Here is an 8,895-nt window from a genome sequence, read left to right as displayed (position 1 = left end):
CACCGTTTGGGTTGTATGGACCTAGTCGAAGCCCAAAGACAAAGTTTGTGAGTTGATGTCAGAAGTTTGCCTATTATCTAAGTTTGAAGTGGGCGGCACATACTCATGCGTTGTTTGAAGTATGCGGCTATAGCCGCAATGTATGCATTGTGTTTTTATGTATTTAGTTAATATCTCTATTTTGTGCTATTATATGTTGGTGGTTGAGACCAGGTGGATAGCAAAGTCGACCCAATCCGCCTAGTATAGTGCATAAGTCATGATTGATGTTACTTTCTTTTAAAAGAATCTAAATAGAGATTGCATATTATTATCGAAGAAAATGTTATAAAGAACATGTCGTAGTTAAAATTTTTTGGTAGACATGTCTCTCCATAACACAATGACACACTACAAAAATAATTAATTTTATTTGGATTTCATTAGTAGAAGTTATAATAACCTCATTAAAAACCAAACATAAAAGAGGTTTTAAAACCCCCCATGTAATTATCAAAGGCTTTTCAAGAAACTCAAGTAAAGTTTATCGATTAAAATTTTTTCATATTTATTCTTTGTTTTTCTCTTTAATTTGGCAACCGATGTCTTTCGAGAAAAACTTTTTGTTTTCCTCTTCTCTTATGAAATATAATGGAGGGGTTGGTTCAATATGTTCAAGTTTTAGAATTTTATTCACTTGTTTGGAATATTTTTGGTATTAAAATTGTGTTTCTTGTAATACAAAATGTCTCCATGTAAGAAGTTAATATCTTACATTTATTCAATTAAGTTCAGTTCATATATGTTTGAAATGTCATGAATTTATTGATTAAAGCTAGGTTTCATTTAAATTAGAAATATATGAAATTAAGGTTTATTTGTTATATACATATTTTAACTTGAATTAGAAACACTTGCATGATTTAATTTATTGAATAACTCTGAAATAAATATCCTAGGGATACATGGTGGTACATGTTACATATTCCTCACATTACAAAACCTACAAAAATTGTCCGCAATAAAGTAGTAACAATTTAAACTGAACAATTTCATGTAGTAAAACCATGCTTTCCTCCAGTAAGGATTGACGTATAAAGCTCCAATGGTTGCTAACAACGCTAATGTGTATGATACAACAAAGCTCACATAGAATACATACATGTCCACCAAACTAATGTTATCTTTATCAGTACTTAAGTCCTTTGGAAAAATTGTAGAAGATGGATCACAACTCTTTAGTAGTGGAGGTTCACAAAGGAATGGGTTATCCTCCTAGCTTCTTTTATTAAATGTGGCAAATTGGTTCGTCCGTTCAGGTATTGGGCCAGATAAGTTGTTGTGTGCCACACTTAATACTTCAAGTGAGGTTAGGATATTGAGCTTAGAAGGAATTTGACCACTTAACTTGTTAAAAGAAAGATCTAGACTCTCTGTTTGCACCAAATTTGAGAAAGAATATGGAATTTGTCCCGTCAAATCATTGTGAGACAAGTTCAAAGCTCGAATTCTTGTAAAGTTTCCAAGCTCGTGTGGAATATACAGTTTATTTAGGGATAAATTAATTCCAGACATGTAACCAAGGATGCTTCCGATGTAATAATAGGTACTTCTCTTTGAAGTGAAACTCGCTTTCTCTTTCTTATGCTCCGATGATGGTAATGGTGTTTGACTTGTATATTCTTCATCAATGAAAAGCTTCCCTTTGATGCTTTTAATAATGGATCAAGGTTCTTATTATCAAAAGACATAGTTCCTAAGCAATGGGGAATCTCACCAGAAAATTTATTGTCTAAAAGATCCAATATGGTTAAATCTATCAATTGACATAATTACTTAGGTAAATCCCTATTAATATGATTACCTTTTAAAAGGTGAAAATTCAACTTTGTGTAACTAAGATCTTGTGTCATGTCTCTAATGTTGTCCAATATTTCATTGTAGCTAAGGTCTAACATCATTAAAGGAGAGTTTCCATTGAACATCTTTTTGGACAATCCTATTAAATGGTTATTGCTCAAATGAATAAATTTCATAGAAGAATTTAGAAATGATGGTACAAGACCATTCAAATTATTTTGGAAGAGATCTAAATATGTTAGACCTCTAAGTTGTTGTGCCAATTCTGGTGGAATGAACCCTTCAAAGTGGTTATTGGACATACGAAGTTCCGATAATCTTGAAAAATTTGTCAAAAGATTTGGAATGTTTCCTACCAAATGATTATTGCTTACGCGCAACGAAATGATGGATGTGTTAAAAATTTGAAGTTTACCACTCAAGTTATTGTCATTCAATGATAAAGACTGCAAACTAGTGGGCATTTTAAAGATGTGTCCCTCAAACTTATTATTTGAAAGTATCAAGATAACGAGTTGTTGTCCAACTTCAAATATGTCATCGGATATTTCTCCATACAATTGGTTGTTTTAAAGATCCAACTCATTCAATAACTTCATTTGGCTAAACTCATGAGGAATTGAACCTTGAATGTGGTTTCTAGACATGTTCAGATAATCCAAATTTGGATAAATTGAACTAATGTTCTTTCTTGGAATTTCACCAACTATTATATTGCTAGATACATCAATTCTCCGTAACGCAATGGTAATTGCATAATACCAATCAAAGAACAATTTCTAAAAGTAACTTCAAGCAATTTTGTGTTGTTTTCTAAAAACCAATGAGGAAACCTTCCCTCCAACTTCAAACTAGTAAAATATAGTATAATTAAATCTTTTTGATAAAGAAGAAATTTGGGGAGTAGAAAAGAACTAGTCTCAATGTTTGAAGACAAGCTAAGCACCTTTAATTGAAATTTCAGAATCCAAGGGTGTAAATTGTGTTGTGAGTCCAATATGATTTTATTCCCTTCACCCGTATGACTTTAAGGTTTGAATGATTGGCAAATGACGAAAAAAAATACAGGAACTTCAAATTGATTTTCTTTAAAACCAAATTGTTCAAGTGATGTAATTGTCGCAATGTTAGAGTCAAACCTTTCAATTAAACTAAAAGAATTTTATAAAACACGTATTTCATGAATAACTTTAAATAATAATATAATTACTAGTTGCAGGAAGGGTGTCATTTATATGACAGTAAGAAAGAGACAACGTTTTTAAAGATATCAAGTTTCCAATACTTTCGAAAAATTCACTCTCTATGTTTTTATTTCCGTCCAATATCAAACGTTCTAGGTTACTTAAATCCAATGTCAAACATTCTAGGTTACTTAAATCATGAAAATCTGCACAATAGAAAAAAAAAACATATAAATTTTATTGTAACAATTATGAAATTAATTTACCTTTGTGAAAATCATAAATATTACTACCTTCGGCTACGATTGTTCCTTTAAAGTCATTGTAAGATATAGAAAGCTCTCTAATGGATGATGATAAAGCTCCTAATGACTCTTAATTTGTTTTCATCTATCATATTCCGATTTAAGCCAAGGACATCCAATCTTTTGAGACTTTTCGAGCATGATGTAAATTGGATTGAAAAGAAATGTAAACAAACTTTAACTAAGCTAAATAAGATAGAATATACATTTCTAATAAGGTGACAAATATATTTTGTGAAAAAGTATATATACCAACTTTGACGAAATTATGGAATTCAACAATGTGTTATTATTATAAATTTATCTAATATATCTTTTCTTTATCTCTAATCAATAAATTAAACCATTTAAAATAATTTTATCTTTAATACCTTGATGGGCCACAAAATTATGGATATTATTATCGCTTAGATAAAGAGTCGTCAAGTTGTATAAAGTCAATAATCCTGCAATAAAAAAAATTAATAATTAATAAAAATCAACAAATATTCACGAAGAGTTAAATTTTTCTTCACTCAGAAGCATCACAAAACTAGTTTACTTTCAAATAACCAAAGTAATATTTTTCCAAAAACTAGTGTAAGTTTAACCTCTAAAAGTTGACTATGTTTAATGAAAGATATTAATGCAAATTTTAACTTTTACTATTTTTACTTACGCCACTTTCGCAGAAAAAAAGAGGTACAAATGATAGTTAGAAACAAAGAGTTCCAATACTTTTACCAGTATTTGATAAAGAAACAAAGACTTGATATATAGTAGTCGCTAATATTACCTATGTAAAATTTGACATATACATTATCTACTTCCAAAGCCTATTTCGTCAATAATTGATTAGTACGAAAAATGTATCCATACTCAATAATATGTATCTCTTTGCACTACATAATACCTAGTACAATATATTTAACCAAATTAAATTTATTCAAACATAATTCATCAAATTGAATTAAACATTTTCAAATCAAATTAAAATATAACACAATGCAATATTTAAATAAAATTGAAACATAATTTTAATGAAGTTTAGTTTCACTTATAATCCAAATTAAAAAAATAAATAATCCAAAGACAATCAAAATATAGTCCGAAGTTGAAAGACAATCCTAATATGCTTTTTTATAGTGAATAAATAAGTATCTATAATTTACATAAGAATGTAATACTTTGTTTCATAATACAGACGGTTGTGTGTTGTAATTTATGGACTTTTGAAATATTAATTATCTTAAAAATAAAAGTAACCATGATGTATTACTTTATATATTGATTCTAAGATTTGTTTGATTTTAAAAATAATAAAGATTAAAGTTATAATTATTTGAAATATATAAATTTATAAATTTCACTATCTCTCTAAACATTTTTTTTCTTTATCTTTTTCTCTAAATTTCTAACTCAATTATTCATCTTTTCTCCGATCAAAAGTGATATTCTAAAAGATAGTAGAAATTATAATAATTTGATTCAATTAGATTTTGTCTTAAAGTAAGTTTTTTCCTCCTCAAATCATAAATCTCTCTTAATGTTTTTCACATGAGGATTGCTTTAATGTTGCATGTGAAATTTAAGTCGATTAGGTTAATCTTTTCTGATACTTATCTGTTTCTGTTTGTGAATCAAGCCCTTTAAGAACAAGTTAGGATCTTTCTATCTTAATTTGGTTTTGAAATCTTCCTTGAGAAGCTAAAATAGAGGCAAGTGAATTTAATTAATCCAATTTATTTAGAATATGTGAATTTAGTAAATATTGATAGTTTATCGAAGCAAAACCATTTTGTTTTTAATGATAACGTTGCATATTGGTGAACAAAATGAATTGGTTTGTGATAGGAATACATTGATATTTAAAATTGAAATAAAGATTGTTTAGGTTATGAAGTTTGAAAAAGAATATCAAGTATGAATTAATAGTTTAATGTTTGATCTTAACAATTGAATTTAGGATATATATATATATATATATATATATATATATATATATATATATATATATATATATATAAATAGAAATATAAAAGTGGGGTTGTACAATTGAAGTTGAGTTGGACATAAATTCATTTATTAAGAAAATAAATGGCAAATGATGTGGTGAGAAGCTAAAGAAGATTTTTTAGTCACAACTTTTTATAGTAGATGCAAGTGATTATTATGACATAAGATCCCCATAAGGTAAGTTTTTACTTGTGGTGGTTTCTAATGAGAAACTGTAAGTCTTTGGTGGGTATAGTTAATATAAGTTTTTGGTGAGTAATTGTTAAGTGTGACAGAAATTTCTTTGGAATGATTCGATGTAGTTGGAGATTCTTGTATATTAGATAGAAGTAATTCAATAGTAATTTTTTGTGCTACTTCTTTGATATGAAAATGTACGTGATTATTATGAGATGAGAGTGTTATTAATGTAAAAATAATATGTTTATATATGAATATAAGTATATATCTATTGATATGGTTGTTTATTGTATTAGTTTACCCTAGTATATATTATGAATGGCAAGTATGAAAAAAGAGTTTTGAGGACTTTTGTTCATCTAGTATTTGGTTTTTTTATATGTATATATCGTTTTACTTTGTCTTGATTTAGAACCTTCATATGGTGGATGCATGCGCATGCTTTGTATATAAAAGTTTACCATAAGTTTATTTTCTCTAATGTTCCGCAATTCTATTTATGCATTTAAAAAAAAACTGTTGTCGTGCAATGGCTTCGCAGTTTTGCAGTAATTTCGGTGCTTTATTATTTCATCTTTTTATTTTAGTAGGAAGATCCTGATAGTCTTTATATTTTCTTTAATAAGCAGCTATAAATTGTATTAAGAACAATATTTACAAAGTAAACATGGATAGAAAAATGTTCCTTAAAATATTATATAGGTCTCCATAGAGAGGCATAATTCAAAGGCATTATAACTACTCTCTTCATCGGTTTCCTTTCTTTTAGAACATCTATACAACAAAGCATGTCACTAAGTCCTCCCAAGTTATGTTCACCCCATTTGCTTAATTGAAGCAGAACAAAAGGTCTAAAATGTTGCTTCATTCTAATGTTGCTTCCTCTTTCTTCTACCTCTGCTGCACATCGGACCTTCGGTGCTTGATATTTTAATTTTTATTTGTTCATGTTATATTTTTCCCTTTAAGTACTTTCATTTCATCAATATCATTCTCTAACAAGAGTGATCTCCAGTAAAACATAAGACAACTCTTGATTATGAAGTCTCTGACATTGATAAGATTATATCCGAATTTTACACTAGCATAACAAAAGATACGGAAGCATAACAACATTTTAGCAATAAGATAAATCTTTCTATCCTTAGTGCTATGTTGCATAAAAGTTTAGACGAACATATTTTCATCCATTACCCACAATCATGCTCCATGTATAATTCAAAAAGTATCAGCATGGACCAGTGCTGGAAGAAACTAAGCAAAACATAGCCTTAGTTTTCACTTTTTCTGTGTTAAGTCACTTGCACACTCTTCATATGAATTATCCGCTCACATTGTATAAATTGGAAATTTTAAGAAAGAATTTTGGTCTTTATGTTCACTCTACTTTGTTTTGTATTTAGGATATTAAAAGTAATACAAGCAAAACAAAATAGTAAATCCATAACATAAATAATATAGATGTAGTTTTTAAATCTATGAAATAAAATAGTTGAAAATGAGGTAAATTTCAAACCTTCACAAAATAATAGTTATCAATAAAAGAGATGAAAATCTTAAAAAAAAAACCTTCGCAATATATTATCGAATACCAGAGGTTGTCATGAATCATCACAAATAGCTTGAAACAAATCTCACAAGTTGAAATTAAAATATCTGCAGAATAATTTTTTTTGTAGTGTGATAAGTCATTTTCTGTTTCCGCTAAAGGATTGAAGAACATTTATTTTGATGTAATTAAGTACAAATGCTGGATTGCCCTTTTGTTTTGACAGAGAATGAAATTTTACTTCATAGACATACAATATGTATTGGTTCTTCACATACAACAATTTGTTTTTTGCTTTAAAAGATTACGAACTGCTCCTTCATTTCAAAACATTACATTACATCTTCCAATTCAAACTTTTACAAGAAATCAAATGATTTTCAACAACATTGATATTACAATGATATTCATTACAAACACAACAACCATTATCTCTATCATCAATTTAATCTATTTTTCCAAACTTCATACAACCTTTTCTAATTTCTCAACTTTCATCATTTTACGATCTTTTTCTTCTATCTTCACCAAAGATGCATCCATTTCGTTATTGTACTGTATGGCCCATTGGTCAGGCGAACCAAGGTCAAGGGCCACAGGCCGCCTGCTACAAGTGGACCTCACCTTGGACATTGATATGACAATCTCTCCAGAGTTCTTTGAGGGAAACCCGCGACCCCCGCTCTCCGGATGAAGTCTCAACTCTAAACACGCTAAATCGGCTACCCGTCGGTCAGACGGACTAAACACTCTCTCCGCCTTCATTTTCATTTGAACTTTGTCTCCATCTCTATGGAGACCCTCACCCATAAGGGCTACAGTCAAGACGCACGGCCCCCGGTGGGATAGCCATACCAAAACCTAGACCAGTAAGATAGAAGTAAATTAAGATAATACAAGTCATTAATTAAGTTTAAAAAAGCAATTAGGCCATGATTAAGAAACCCTAATCCATCACAAGTGTAAGCATCTGCTAAATCCGACTAAATTATATGTATCCGAATTAGTTGTGTCTGAGTCATAGTGTATTGTGTGCAAGTCATAACATGATTGGCTGATATATATATATATATATATATATATACCTGTTGAAATATGAAAGTTGTGTGTGACAGTAGGATGAACTATTTTCTACTCTAGCTTATCCTTCTGCTTGTTTGTGTTCTTGTATGTGGTCTTCTCTTTTTTGTGATGATCATCAATTTATTGATGTGAGCAGATGCGAGAAATCCTCGTGGCCAACAGGGTGATGAAGGTTCCGCTACTTAGTCATCTGGACTTGGGCTCTACACATTATGGCTTTTGTTAGGGTTGTGGCCCGTGTATTACATTTTTAGTACTGTATTTTTGGATACTTTGGACTTTCTATCTTTTTCTGTGTTGGCATCATGGTGTGCCTCAATAATTGTCCTATAAGTACTCTGGATATATGTAGGAGTGATGTTATACTCCTTTGTTCTTGTTTCTTATATTATATTATGTGACATTTTCTTTAATTAGCTTTATTAATTAAAAAATGGGTGTTACATTGATACCATTCAATGGTAATTCAATAATATTGCTCCTATTTTTGTCAATAGAGTAAATAAACTTTTTTAATATGGCAATAAACTGTGAGAGTGAAAAAAATAAATATTTAATTAAAATAAAAATTTATTGTGATTAAAAATTTAAATATAATTTAAATTTTTGTATTGTATTAAAAAATAATTAAGTTTGATTAAATAATTTTGAATATTATTTTTAAATATTTAAATAGAATAATTATATCATAACTGTCTTAAAAATATTAATTAATTTTTAATGCATTAATCTTTTATATATATATATATATAAACTTTAT

The 8,895-nt window shown here is 29.0% G+C and overlaps 1 pseudogene; it reads right to left on the bottom strand.

Moving 5' to 3' along the window:
* Positions 1 to 957: 957 nt before the first annotated feature.
* On the bottom strand, positions 958 to 7,862 carry LOC114184343 (cuscuta receptor 1-like; annotated as a pseudogene).
* Positions 7,863 to 8,895: the final 1,033 nt, after the last annotated feature.

The sequence above is a fragment of the Vigna unguiculata genome, chromosome 5 (genome assembly GCF_037176805.1).
Source record: "Vigna unguiculata cultivar grain cowpea cultivar isolate G323 ecotype 2 chromosome 5, ASM3717680v1, whole genome shotgun sequence".
NCBI classification, from domain to species: domain Eukaryota; kingdom Viridiplantae; phylum Streptophyta; class Magnoliopsida; order Fabales; family Fabaceae; genus Vigna; species Vigna unguiculata.
Note: the sequence above shows the minus strand (reverse complement) of the source record. Positions and strands in the feature narration are given on the sequence as shown.